At 46.4% G+C, this 14,977-nt stretch overlaps 1 protein-coding gene across 3 annotated transcripts in view; it reads left to right on the forward strand.

Moving 5' to 3' along the window:
• The first annotated feature begins 3,423 nt into the window (after positions 1-3,423).
• Positions 3,424-14,977, forward strand: part of TMCC1 (transmembrane and coiled-coil domain family 1) — a 71,178-nt gene continuing 59,624 nt past the window's right edge. Inside the window, exons 1-2 of one of the 3 annotated variants that reach the window (XM_014874136.2) lie at positions 3,424-3,532; positions 7,022-7,262. The gene's annotated coding sequence lies outside the window, so the exon portion shown is untranslated. Of the gene's footprint in view, positions 3,533-5,821; positions 7,263-14,977 lie in introns of those variants that run through there. The other 2 variants (XM_014874152.2, XM_014874128.2) reach the window with 2 other exon arrangements.

The raw sequence follows: 14,977 nt of genomic DNA on the forward strand, positions 1-14,977 counted from the left end.
TAGAAGACAGTTAAGGGCTCTAGAATATGGTGCATCCGTAGATGTAAACTGACCAAGGTTCCAAGTGAGATGGACATCTTTTAAAATCGATAGAATATGATTTTAATCCTGGATTTAAATATCCCAAATTCAGATGTTGTCATGCAGATCTGAAGTCAGCGACCTGAATTCATCATAAGTCCATCATCAGTTGTTCACCTCGGGCTATCCCTCAGTTCCCCAAAAGGCACAAGTGCATAATGCAGTTCTTCAGCCAGTCCTACTCCCTTGTTCTCTCTCATATAGACAGTTAAAATGGAAGACAGGGGAAAAGTGGAACACAAGGACTTCCTGCATTCTTGCATTTCTTTTTTTTTCCCAGCCTGATCAGTGCTTCTAGGCAGACTGTGAATATTCAGGTCACACAGTACCACTGAAGCTGAGCCTACTCCAGCAGTCTGTTGAAAATGGAAAGAATATGCTCAGTACAAGTCTGTCCTTCACAGTCTGTTCCCTGAACCAGCTCATTTGGCCTGAATAACTCCAAGGCCTTCGGATTCTAAATTTCATTCATATCCCAGCATTTTATTGGATAGAAAGTTCTTAGGTATTTCAATTGCAGTTTGCAAAGAACTTTTAAGGAAAAAATGCAGAAATGTTTTTGTGAATTTAAAATAGTCAAGTTTGATTATTGATTTCTAACTGAATTGAATCTATGTTTCCCAAATCCATCTTAGCACTAAATTGGTTTGAATAAAACCTCACTTTTACTACACCCCCCAATCTTTGTAATTCAGTGTTACAAACTTAGCATATGGGCTTGAAGTGTGAGGCAGGACAGACACGTAGATGGAAAGAGCAGCTGCTGCTGATGGGAGCGTCAGCAGCAAACAGGCAGTGAAGCTCTTGTGGTCCCTCCAAGGATGAACACGATCACTCTGTGTGATGTAGTGCTGTTGAGCACTTTTACAGGGGTTCAGACTAATGAGTAGTGTGCTAATATTTGATAAATTGTCAGTGGTGACGATGTAGGTCACCACTGAAGTGAGTACTGCATTAGAGGGGCAGGTACGAACTCCCAGGAACAGCAGCAGGAGTGGTGCCTGCCCACCCTTTTCCATGGTAGAGGGACACCGCTTGGCTACTCAGTCTGAGACACATGCTGTGATTTATTTCACCTGCAGATCCAGCCTACATAGGATCCTGAAACCTCTGCTATGCTGCAGTAGTGCTGTGTGCCTTCCCCACTTGTCCAACAGTGCCCTGCTACCAAAGATTTAAGTAGTTCCACATTTCCTCAGTTCAGGCATTCTTCCCTTTTTGTACAATGGAAGGATTAAACCATTTCTCTCTTGATTCTCAGACAGGAGATCAACAAAGTCTCAGTTTTGAGATTTTCTACAGAAAATAATACTTCTGTCAAGTTAAAGTGCAGGTTACGGGTCAGTAGTAAACAGTAAAGGCCAGTATGAAAGTCTAGCCCGGACAATGGATATGAAACAGGTGTTGCAGCCCTAATGTGAGTGTGCCCTGTCCCCGGAGCTATCGGTATGTGCGGTCTGCCCGAGTGTGTGTCCGTAACACCTATTGCCCGGTCCCAGCTCAGTCCCAGTCCCGATCCCAATCCGGTCCCGGCTCGGTCCCTGCCCGGTCCCAGCCCGAGCCCAACTCGGTTCCTGTCCAGTCCCAGCTCGGGCCCAGCTCAGTCCCAGTCCCGATCCCAATCCGGTCCCGGCCTGAGCCCTGCCCGGTCCCAGTCCGGTCCCTGCCCGGTCCCAGCTCAGTCCCGGTCCCGATCCCAGTCCGGTCCCAGCTCGGTCCCTGCCCGGTCCCAGCCCGAGCCCAACTCGGCTCCTGCCCAGTCCCAGCTCGGGCCCAGCTCCTCTACCTGGCTGGGGCGCTGCTGCCCCCTGGCGGAAGGAGCTGCCACGGCGGGGCCACGCGTGCGGGGTGTCCCCGGCTCCTCCCGGGGTGTCCCCCGCGCTCGGCCCTGCCCTGTGCTCAGCCCATGCGAGCGCAGCCGACACGCGTGTGACACTCTTCTCTCAGGTCTGACTGCTGGGCACCCCCGAGGTTACGCAGTGCGAGGTGTGGCTGCCCGTAGGCAGCGTAGTGTTCAACCCAGTGCTGTGGGTGCCCATCGGCAGCTGTGGGGTGCACGGGCCGCTGAAGCGGGACCCGGTGAGCCCAGGTGCTGTGAGCTGCCGACAGTGCTGGGTAGAAGAAGGAGATTGAATGCAGTTGGTTCACACTCACACTCCGTGCAGTAGCTGTGCCTTGCCAAGGGGAAAGGCTGTCCAGGGTTTCATTCCTGCACAGTACTGGGAATCCACGGCAATCCAGGCACGGAACAAGGACACGTGCTGGTGTACACAGAGAAGTTGTGCAGATCAGCTGTGAGGCCCAGATGTTCCTTGCTGATGTTGACCATTATGCTGGGCTGGACCTGTTTTTAATACAGCACCTCCATCTGCAGTGGGGGTTGATCACATTTACCTAGCTCAAGAGCAATGATATAGGGCTGACTTTCTTGGAAATGCCACATGGAAAAGACAGAATTTTTATTACTATTTGCATTAATTGCTTTTCTTTTATCAACTTCTTTGGTTGCATTGGAGCAGTTACAAGAGACAGAGCATCTTGAAAATGGAAGTGTATTTTTCACTATATTATTGCATTACACCATTATCTAAAAGGCATCCATCAAGTTAAAATGAGCAGTAATTTCATTGAAGGCTCCCTAGAATTTCTGGACCATGAGAGCAAAGCTACAGCAATTTAGTCATAGGAGCCAGAAAATCAAATGACAGCCCCTTTAATGCTCAGCTGGGAATATGCTATTACTCTGAGATACCTGAGGCTGGAGTGTCTGCTGTGGTAGAAATGCATGCATTTTACCTTTTAAGGACATTTCAAGCCATAGTAACTATTCAGAGTCAACCCTGGCATGACTGTCCTTTTCTGGTCCTTTGACACAGAGGTCAAGCCAAGGATGTTTGGCAGCGGGAGGCGGGTTTTCCCTGCTCCTTGGAAGGCTGTGCTTTAGTCAGGGCTGAGGGCGCCGTGACTCACCTGTGCGGGGGTGTCGGGGTCTCAAGGCCAGAGCCACACAAGGCAGCTCACACGTGGCTGCGCCCGAAGGGGCCGCGCTCAGCGGGAAGGGGATTGGGGAGACGGAATAGGTGAGTAGAGAAAAACCGTGTCTGAAGGCGCCAGGAGCCCCCCGCCACGGCAGCACAGAGACCGAGAGCCGCTCCGAGCGCCGCCCGCGGGCGGGACCGGGCCAGGCAGGGCCGAGGCCCCGCGGAACGGGAAGGGAAGGAAACGGGAAGGGAACGGGAACGGGCGCGACCCCGCCCAGCTCGCACGTGACCGGGGCAGAGGTGCTGGGGCGGGGCCTCAGCGCGCAGGCGCACTGGGGGTGTGCCCTCTCACTGGGCCCGCCCCCGCAGGTGACGCCACCGCGCGCGCCCGGCCCCGCCCCTCGCGCGACGTCACGCGGCCGGGCCGGGCGGTGGCGGCGCGCGGGGATGGAGCGGCCGCCGCTCGGCCGGTGAGTGACCGACGGACCGCGAGATGGGGAACGGGGCGGGAGAACACCGGGAACCGCGGGACGGGGCGAGGGGACCCGTCCGGACCGGCCCCGGGTGCGCCCATCGCGAGCGCCTCACCCGCATCTAGTCCCGCCTCTCGGCCGCGCTCCCTCTCGCCGCCCCCGTTCCTGCGGCCGGTTTAGGTCCCTCTGGCCGAGTCGCGGCCCCACCGGCCCGCTCCCCCCGTTCCGGGCCGTCGTCCGGGGCGCAGGGCCCGGGCTGCGCGGGGCGGTGTCCGGCCCGGCGGCGGCGAGCGGAGCCTGCCGAGCGGCCCCTGCCGAGCGGCCCCCGCGATCGCTCCGGTCTCCGCAGCCCCTCCCGAGGGCGGCCCCGCGCCCATGTGGCCGGTGCTGGGGATTCGCGAGGCACCGCCGCGGCCCTCGCGCTGTTTTGGGGCGGCTGAGGCGTCTTCGTTTTCGCTTCACCGATTCCTGCTCGCCTTGGCTGTCTTTAATGAGATGGTTAAGACACGAATTATTTCATGGCGAGTTCAGAATTTGCCGGCTTAAAAGCAGGTTGTCAGTGACAATCTTAAAGTAAAGAACTTAAGGTGTAAAGCAGCAGCTTCGAAGCTTTACAAGTGCCAGAATTCACGAGACTTAGAGCTGACACTGTGTTTGTGACTTGTGTGCAGCTGCTGTCACTGGCGACACAGAAGTACCTGGTGTGCTTTAGTGACAAATGCGGTGGCCCGCCAGAACTCCCATGGTGGGTGGAGGCATCACTCACTAAAAAACTCTATAACAGAGTTTAAGTAATGAGGGTTCTTGGTGGGTAGGAGGTGTAAAGGTCTGAACTGAAGGTACAGCGATCTGAGTGGAAGGCTAGGGGAGGAAGAGGAAGAAGACAGTAATGTAACTCCCACTGGATCAGTAAACAGTTTCCATCATCCACAAACCTTAAAATCAGGTGTTTCTGACTTTCTTAAAGATATTTCTGCGGGTTGGAAGCCCTTAGTAACAGTCCAGGCTTCTGGTGTGGTCACTGAGGTAGTGGTGCCTTGACTTCAGGCAGTGCCCCGGGTTTTCCTCAGGCCGGGGAGCGGGTGCTGCTGTCCCTCATGCTCGCCACTGATTCCGTCTTCCTCAAGATTAAGATGTGGGAGGTGACTCCATGTTTGATCACGATCCTTCTCTTAGTGTAAATTCTTTGTCCGTCTAGAAGTGTCTAGAGGCAATGAAGGCCCGGTGAGTAGGTGTACTCACTGGAAGGGCTGTTTCTGTCTTGATGGCAGGAGGGACTCTTCCTTCTCTCGTCTGGGGACATTGGGGCTCCCCAGCTTGCAGGACTTGCACCGATCAACAGCTCTGCAGCCACACAGGGTTCTGGCAGCAAATGAACAAGTTTGTTGGAGCTCTGTATCCGCTATATCCAGTTCTGCTGCCGGATAAACCCACCCAGCTGGTGTGGAAGCCATCCAATGTATGGAAGCAAACTGAAAACAGAGGAAGATCTACTTTGTGTGGAATTTGCTTTAGAAAGAAATTGAAACTTCAGGTTCCATAGAGTTTGGGATTTTTGTCTCTTCTTTTTTGGGGGGGGGGGGTCACGCCCTCCATTTACCACATAAAAGTTGCTGAGTTTGGTTTTCTAAGCAGTTCTGTGTCATGGTCTGAGCTGTCTCACGTCTTATTTAATCATAGCTGAAGTTCCTGTAGTTAAAACCTAAGTCTAATTCAGATACAAAATAGAAATCACTGGAAGTCTACAGATTTTGTTTCTGTGTGTTTAGAGAGCTGCATTCTGCAGGAAATGGGTTGTATCTAGCAAGTCAGCTCCTCCACTGCTTGGGTGAATGGCCTGTGCCTGACTGAGCTGGCTACCGTGGCTGCTCTGGAGTCAGGCAGACCTTCTGTTAGTGTTTCCTCTGGTCTTTCTGAGAATTGTTTTTGAACCATTCAGAAAGACTTGGTTTGATAATATCTTGGGCTTTCTAGGAATTTTTGCTTAGAGCTCTGGGGGAGGAGTCTTCCCTCTCTGTTGGCTTCCCTGGCACATTTACTGGTGTGGCGTGCTCTCTTCAGGTGGTTCTGTAGCTGTCTGCCAGTGAGAGCTGCACTTTGGCACCTGGATTTACCAAGTGCAAGGTGTTTCTCAAGTGAGCTGGACTTTGGCTGCCTCTTGATAGACCTAGAGTCTCCTCACCTCTGAAATACAGGGAGTGCTTTTTGCCTGTCCCCTAAGGGCTGCTGAGTGCTGCTCGGCACAGAGGTCGTGTGCTCTTGGTGAGGACTGGAGGTCATGGGGACTTGTGTTACCTCTCTGGGGCCAGGAACAGGGCGGTGTCTCAATAGCAAGACTTGTTTAAGTGGTTTGTAGGCAATGAGCACTGGGTGGCCCAGGTGACATCCAGAGTCTCTTCCAAGGTCAGCAAATCTGTGAACTTGGCACAGTGTTTCCTAGAGGAAAAATCAGCGTCTCTGGGCAGAGTGAAGATGGCTGAATGAGATGGAATGTGAAAGTGGCAGGCTAGACGTCTGTTGCCTGCACTTGAGAAACTCAGTATTCTGCTATGATTAAACGCTTAAAATATTTAACTCCCCTAAGCAGTTGAGACCCTGGATATTGTCACAGCACAATGAGCTGATTCTTTGAATTTAATCTCCAAATTCTCGAAATTTTTCTTTCAGCCAAGTGTGTTAAGGAAAAAGGAAAGAAGGAAACAGGCAATTGTGTGGAGTTAAATATGTTTTTGCAAAATGTAATGTCTTTTTTCTTTCAGAAGCATTTTATGGTAATGCAGATCTAGTTGACCCTTTTTATTTATAGAGAAGAATCCTGCTCATGTATCAAAAATACAAACCACTTCTATCAAAATAAGATTGAGAACTTTGATTTGGAAGCTAGATCTGACATACCATGTGAAATGCAAACACAGAACAGAAGGTCTCTGCCCCAAAAAAGTTTACATTCTACTAACTTAAATCCAAAGCTGAGAAGTTCAGAAGTTTGCCAGCACTGCTGAACATTTATGCCATGCAGGTACCCCCCGAGTATGTACTTTGTGTGCATGCTGTGTTGGGGCTTCCATCACGCACTCTGTTGGTCCTTGTTTTGGACAGAGGCTTGATTCTTTAGTCTGACACTGGTCATACAAGCACTCCTGTGGGAAAATACCCAATGAACATCAAGGTGTTCGGTGAGCTGGGAAGGTTTGTCTGAATCAGGGCAACCTGTGATGTGGTATAGTGTTGCATGTTCTGATAGAATCAAACATTATTTGAATGCTTAGAGGAAATCCTCCTTGAGATAATTTATTAGGTTAAAGCAGTCAGAATATGAGGTAACTTCAGAGGCTGCTTCTGATTTTAAATACATCAAAGCTAGCAGAAACCTAGTATTTTAAATGAGTTAATTCTTTTCTCTGAAGGGGACTCTGAATATGTGTGCTGTTTTATTGTTTATCAGGTATTAATGGTGTTTCTTATTTTGCTTGTTAATTTTGGCAGGTCTTTCTCCTCTACAAAGAAGCTTTGTTGCCAAGATTTACTCTGAAAATGACCTACAGTACTGACTGCAGATGTCTGCAAATGTAGAACCTGATAAATCATATCTTCTTCCCTCCTCTGACTTTCATGTGGAATTTATACTTCTAAATTTTTTTAAAAGTTAGACATCTGTTGATGACTTTTGGATTACAACTGTGAGCATATCTATGCAAAGAGATGAGCTACCCTGAGCACTTTTGAGGTATGTATGCCTGTTATGACTATCAAAAGGAAAGGCCATCTGATTAGGGCAAAGAGAGCTCTAGGTGTACATATTCTCAATTTAGGCTGATGTGCCCCATTTTGCATGCTTTTAGCAGTAGATTATGCATGTACACGTTGAGGCTGTAGGAGCTGGCGTTGTATGGAGGGCGACCTTGGTTGGGCTTGCTGTGGGAGTACTCAAAAGATTGTCTTGAGAAAAGCTGTACTGACTGCTCACCCATTCACTTCCTGAATACCACCACAGTCTGCAGAAATTTTCTTCTTTGAAGTATGTGACAGACATGTAGTACTCGTGGAAATGTGCCTGGGAGGCCACGGTGGTTGCTCTATTTGCTTCGATAAAGCACTCACATGAAGTTACAGAGTACTTGCCTTGAACTGAGAGGCATCTGGAATGAAGGTTAGGAAAGAAGGATATTTTGCTTGCCTTCCTGTGCACAGATGCACAGGCACGGTGGTGTCTGCTCCCAGAAAGGAGCAGTCTTGTTTGACAATATGCCTGTGATGTACAAGAGTAGCAGAGCTAGGTAGGATATGCCTTGTTGCTGTGCAGGTTTATCCCACCCAGGTAACAAGAGATGGACAACCTTGGCTGTTTCCCCAGCATAGAAAGTCACCAGCATGCACAGTTATATTTTCCTGGAGGCTTTTAGCTGTCTGTACATATTCTAAACCTGGAATGAGTAAGCTGGCTAACTGCCTGTGTATGGGCTTAGAGGAGGCAAGTGTGCACTGATAACACCTGTTCCTTCTATAAACTACTTGGACACGGTTGTCCCTTCTTTGATGTAGATGCCAACGTTCCAGGGCAGTGGTGGTCTTGTCAGTTAATGGTGGGCTACTATGAAAGGCAGCTGAACACAAACCTCTCTGGCTTTCAGAAGAGACATTGATTAGTGGGTTTTGTTAAAAAAGGAAAGCTAATTGTGCTGAAGGTAGCTACCTGTCTGAATCATTCATCATGCCACGTTGCTGTACAGGATGTATTTAGCAGACAACACGTGTGCTTTTGTTGATAATCTCCAGTGATTCAGTCTGAGGTGAGACTGGAGGGACACAGATCTGACCTACCTCCCTGTCTGGCTTAAAACAACCTAATGGTGTTCCTGTAACAGGAAGGTAGAATGGGCTGTGAACTGTGATGGGCAATGAAGTGCTGTGGTTGGGAAGGGGATCCCTTATGTGTGCTGAAGGAATTCCTCCATCATTCGCCTGCAGGCAGAGCTGGGGCCAGGGATTGCCATCTTGGTAAGATTCTCTGTTATGAGTGGGCACAAGTTGGTGCAGCACACTTCAAATGTGTTTCTCAGTCTGCCTGGTCAGTGTTATTTGGCTGTGGTAGTGTGCAAAAGTAGTATTGGGCGGAAAGGAGGAGCATCGTTTCCTGTAAGGTGCTTTCATAGAAACTCTAGGAACACACCAGGAGTGAAGTGGTTTGCTGAGCTCCCATTGCCACCTTAGTGGTGCTTTACACAGTGTACCAGGGATGTGCATTCTGTACCCCAACTTGGTGCATATTTTTTGTTGTATATAAATAAGATATGATATCTGTAATCTTGTCCATTAACAGTGCACATTTCCCACAAAAGCTGCCATTCTCTGAAAATAGAACAATTCTTGCAATATCTCTGAATACCTGTAAGAATACATAGATTGCGTGTCTCCCTGAGTGTTTTAGCCTCCCAGGGCTAAAACAGAGTATTAGTCTTTATTACCTTAACTGTAAGATGATGTTGACCTACCTTTGTAGAACATTCAGTTTAATGAAAAGTGTAAGTGTTTAATTATTGAAACTCATATAACTAAAAGTGAATACTAAAGCATGGAGTGACAAGGAGATTGAGTATAAGATAAAGTTTTCTTTTGATATAAAGAAGTGGTCTGAAAGATGAAAATGTGTACATTAGAGAACATTGCATTAAAACTGTTCTACAGTTCAAAGAACGTTAAAAGACCCTGCAGTGTTGAGATGAACGGTACTGCCGTTGATTCAGCTGGTGGGATGGGTTATGGCAGGAAGTTTGCAGATACCTACTTACAATTTCTTCAGGCATGAATTTGGCAAATTTCAGTATATTTTGGATTTGTGTAAGCTGATGGTGTCATTAACAAATACCATAGTGGCCTTTGTACTGAAGCTGTTGGCTATTATTTTCCTGGAAGGCAGTTGCCATGGTGATTATCCTGAGGGTAAATGAATGTGTTTTTCATGATTCCCAGTTACACTAATTTTGAGCAAAAGGACTGCGGCCTTTTCTGGGATCACTGGAAGTGCTGTACCCATTAGCACTCCATGTTTGTAAATCATTGCCCGCTGAACAAGCATCTCATGCTTAAGTGGGTCACGGTCATGAGGGGTAGTGTCACTTGTCTGTGAGAAGCAGTGAGTGTCCTTGCTACGATGCTGAGGATGAATAGCAGTTAAAATGGGAGTAATGAACACAGAGCCACTTTGGGTCAGAATCTGTTAAGACTGGACTTAGCCCATTCAGGCCAGTGATGGCTGACTGACTGCTAAGGCAAAAGCTCTGTTGGTGAAAGCCAGTCTCTCCGAGGTGCGTGGGGGCTGTGGTCCTTCCCTGTTCTGGCTTTCAGCTGGAGTAGCCTCTAGCTCCGGTTGCTGCTGATTTATATTAAATGTTTTGTGGAGGAAGATACTCTGTATAGGTGAGCCTTTGCATAACAGAAAAACTTGGTTAGTTTGCATTGGATACCTGTGAGAAGTTTGACTGCTTGGGCTGCAGAGCATGCTGCGGTAAAAGGAGCAGAGGGCGAGGCTGTGTCAGTGGCTGCTTCCTGCTCTGCAGAGCAGTTCCCGTGCTGGTCATGCTTTTGCTACAGAACTTAGTTCTCACCTGGTTTGCTGTGCTGAAAGTTTTGATTCTGGTTTACTGAAGTCCTTTAAATGCTTCAGGTGTAATTCCAGTCTGTGGGAGAAGTACTGGGTCCAGTACTGTACAATCTCTTTATGAATAACATATTAATAGGGCTAGGTGAAGAATTTTGTATGTGATGCAAGATGGGAAGTTGATAGACCTGATGATTGTGTTGCCATTCAGAGGCACCTGGATAGGCTTGAGGAATAGGCAGGCAGGAACCTCAGAGGTTCAACGAAGGGAAACAGGAAGCTCTGCCCCTGGGGAGGATCCACCCCATGTAGCTGGTGTTCTACAGCCAGCCGTGTACCTGTACTGGGGGCCTTGACCCTGCAGAGCTGCTCTGCAGGTAGCAAACGGATATTCTGGCGGAAATACAAGTTGCACAACAGCTCTGTAAGAAGCCATTAACGTGGGTCTTGGTTTTGGCTCTGATTATAAGCCTGCACTTTCTCAGTGGTAGCTGAAATTCAGCCTTATTTCAAATAAGTCTGCTCCCTTTTTGTGCTGCTTTGGGTAAAGATTTGTGGATTTTTTTATGTGGACTCTGCCATGAATGTGGGAGGAAACACTCTGATTTTGGCTGAGGTTTTAAATGCATGACTACTTGATTCCCATTGGCAACAAAGTAGTCAAGCCCAATTTCTGTATACCAAATTACTGTCTGTGTGCAGCTGGATGTGGAGGTGGATATTGAAGAGCAGCATATTTGTGAGTGGCTGTTTTGCTGTGTTTGTGCAGTCTGTGTGTGTCTCTGAAGTGCATAATAAGATCTAATAGAAAAAAACGAGCATAGATCAGTATTTTTATTGCAGAAGTCCAAAAAGTGTGCAAAGCAAGGAATTCACAAGTCTATGTGGTAGCAGTCGATGGATGGCTAACGTGGGTCCTGCTCCAAAGGGTGTTGCTGTGAGGGGTTAGGGATTTGTGGCTGTGCTGGGCAGGTGTCTGTGACATACACGGGCCAGGCTGATGCTGTTCCCACCCGTGTGGGTACATAGGAATGCACTTATATTGTTCCTTGTCTCAAGCTCTTCTTGAGCCTGCCTGGGGCTGGGAGAAGTGGCTGTAATGAGTCAAGTCAAAAACAGATATTTGTCTTTGACACTGAGAGCAGGTTTTTAACACTGAGAGCAGGTAAGGAGGTGTGGACGGGGGTAGTCTCTTACTGACAGGTCCTCCCAGCCTCCTGCAAGTGCTGACTGGAGGACTTCAAGCAGTGTTTGATGGGCAACCTGAACATTTTGTTTGTAGTCCTGCAGGGAGGAACGTGCTAATGCTTGATTAGAAAAGGCCGTGTAAACAAACCAGCCCCAGATTAAGGCCACTACTGTTATACTAATACAATTTTTTAAGAGTTGCACTTAAGTAAAAGCTCCCTAGACAAGCAGTCTAGAAGGATCAAGAGGGAGAGTTTTCATCTGGACAGCAGGGTGAAGCTGTCAGTGGCTGAGCAGCATAAACGGTCAGAGTATAGCAATGGCTATATTCTGGTTGGAATTTCTGTCTTGCCAGATTGGTGTCACGTTTTAAACAATACTGGTAGAAAGAGCTGTTTTTGAGTCATCTGGGAAGTATATTACCACTCTGTGTGAGGTTAGTTCTACTTTCTTCTTTCACCAGTCATTGTAAATATGATACTTTCCAAAATTCAGGGCTAAAAGCACATGTGAAAATCACACATAGTGTGGGGTGTGGGTTGGTGGTAGATGATATCTTTACTTACAAGCCTGCTAATTTAACTTGTTTTAACCTCCTTACAACTGCAAGCCTGGAATAAACTTTTCTTTTAGAACTAGAGTTGCTAAATCTTGCCAGCTTCTCTGTTGGCATTATCACAGATAATTCTGCCAGGAGTTTAAATGAGAGGCCATCTCTTCTTTTCTTTGTATTACTAGCACGCTTAGAAGTCTCTCTTTATACTTCCCTTGGTAGTGGAATGAAAATACCTGTATTTCTACTTTGTGGTTTTCTTGTTCCTGACATTTGAGTCAACTTTGACATACAGAAAGTGGCAGTGTCTCTTGGCAGAAAGGCAATGAGGAGATAAGAATAGCTTTGATCTCTCCCTTCCACCCCTTCCTCTCCTGAAAAGATCCTGCCGAAATTTTTGCCATGGCCTAGTATTGTTGCATTTTTCCAGAGGCTAAAAAATCAGGTCCAGATAATGTGAATGTTAATAGAAAAAGTCAATAGTAGGAGTGCAACTGACCAGAAAAATATTTGAGATACTTCAGGGAATTAAATCTATTCTTTTCTTTGTGGAAGACCCATTGTTTTGATGCTTAACACTTCTTCAGTCTTTTCCTTTATGGGAGGTAGTTTCTCTGTTTGCAAAATGCAGTATCTGAACTGTGGAAGTGAAATCACTTGTATTCTGATGAGTCCTTGCTGACGCTTGCCTGAGTTCCTGTTTCTGCAGCTGTTGTGGCCATAGCATGAGATAGGAGGTTTTTGATAACACCATTTTGGAATAATTGTGTACCCTGTCTGTCTACTTCCTCTCTTTAACCTTATCCCAAAGTTGTTATAACCAGTTCTATGGTCAGATTTCTCCCTCAGTCCTGTCTTACTTCAAGTTAGAGTTAATTGTTTTTGTATTGGTTCATATCACAGCTCTGGAAATATCTCTGCCTACAAAATCTAAAATGGGATGCCGTGTTGTGGTTCTGAAAATGAGCCCCAGGGGACAAAAAGAGGTTGGAAATTCCTTAAATTACTCATTCTGTTGTACTTCTTGTATTGTGGAAGGACAGCTTCAGATCCCTGCTTGGACTGTGGTTGGAGATGTCCCTTCAGTGAAAGCCTAAGTTCAGAGCATGCACTTGACTGGTTTGTAGAACATATAAATATGGGTGCAGCATTTTTCCCTTTTGCAAAAAACAAAGATGTTTTTGAGGAAATGCTGCTGTTTGGCTTAGCTTCACTTTGGTTTTGAGGAAGAGTAGGTGAGGATGTCACTTTTCCAAAACAGGCCCCTAAATTAAGTGGAAGTGTCAACTGTCGGCCCTCCTGTGGCAGACCACACAGTTTTGAATTACAGGTTTCCTCTTGAACCTAGTAAAGCAGACTGTCTTTATAATAATTCTTTGTCCAGTTTGTTTTTCTTTTAAAATCCCTGCAGACTGCATTTTTAGTGGTCTCCCAACTTTTAAGTATGTTCACAAAAAAATTTCAAGAAAATGTATATGACGTATGTAGTTGTCTATGTCAACGAATCAGAAGACTGTAGTTAAATCTTTAACATTGATTTAGCTTTCTTGAAGCACTGTTTTTATTAATTTGATGGAAAATAACCTACATGTAGCCTTTTCCAGGAAAGAATATTTTTAAGTGGTTTGAGTAGGTTCCAGTTATACTGCTGTACACTATTCATAAATTAATTTGAAGGTAGCATCAGGAGAAATCATGAAAGTATAGCATTAACTTTATAACAGTAAATTTTAAGTTTGGTTTTCTGCTGTAAAAGTATAATATAGGCAGCTCCTTGATGTTTCTGTGGGGTTTTTTTCACCTGAAAACTAGGAAAGTAATAGTAATTCAGCCTAAGGTGGGAGGATTCCAAGGGTGAATTCACAAACTGCTCACATGTTATGGTAATATAAACCTAGAAATACTTTATGTAGCTAAGGAATTAATGAAGGCTGAAGCTCTGCTGAGCTGTGGAACCTGCAGCATTGCCTCACAGTCAGACTCTGTGGCACACCAGCTCTAGATGCAGCAGTGCAGTCGGGAAAGGCTTCTGATAGTCTGATAAATGGACAGCTCATCAGATATAGGAACACAGCTGAAATGTTTTGCTTTGGTTTTCGTGTGAGGTTTTAACATATTGCAAACCCAGAATGATTATGTATTGGTACCTCTGCATGGTTAGTAATTCTGGAGAAGTCTTTCTCCAAAAGACTTTACTTCATAGCTTAGATTCAAACAGTGTAACCACTGAGTTACTAAACGTTCCCACAGGGGTGGAGAAGATGTCAGTGGCAACTGGTTGTACTGCAAAGCAGCAGAACCATTTCTGAAAACCAGTCACTCAACTTTAAGCCACTTTGAGTTATTATTACTCAAATAAACATGGAAAATTGTCTTATCTTTGATGATGTTGTCTGTGGTCCTTAGATGTGAACTTCTAACTTTGCAGAAGAGCCAGCAGTTTTTGTACACTGAAAGCAATGACCAAGCAATACTTCTTATAGGGCATCAGTAATGTAGAGGTTGCCCAGGTGGTGTTGAAGGTACTTGATTCTGATGTGGGTGTACTCAGGAAGATGTTTCTTACAAAGAAATTTAAAGGAGAACGGGATCTGTCACTCACTAAGAGAATGTTTGGTATATGCTCTGTGAGTGACAATAAGTGAAGTTTTCTCTTATCTACAGCATTAATATTTGAGCTTTCAGGAACATAAACTGTGTACATTTGTTTGGCTGGTCAGCAGCATTAAACACAAAGTTATAGGAAGGAGCTGTTTCAACAGGATGTGGAGCTGAGAAGAGGCTGATATTGAAAGATCACCTTCTGGTATGTGCTGCCCTTGCACATTAATGGATACAGTGTAGAAATGGTGAACTCTTTTTGGTGTGCCAAAGCATAAAATCTGCTGATGAAACCTTTGAAGTTGCCATTTTTTAATGTGTATGGGAAGGCATGGGAAAAATTGAGTCTCTGTCCCTCCCCACCCCTGCTCCAGGGAGGAGGAGGACAATACTTAATGTCCATTGAGTGACCTCAGGGATCTGCTCTCACTCCTTTTTCCTTGTAACATACTCACCTCTAACGAACAGGTGCCTGGACTGCATAGAGCTATTTTAGGCTTGT

Source organism: Sturnus vulgaris, chromosome 11 (genome assembly GCF_052056855.1).
Source record: "Sturnus vulgaris isolate bStuVul1 chromosome 11, bStuVul1.hap1, whole genome shotgun sequence".
Lineage (NCBI taxonomy): Eukaryota > Metazoa > Chordata > Aves > Passeriformes > Sturnidae > Sturnus > Sturnus vulgaris.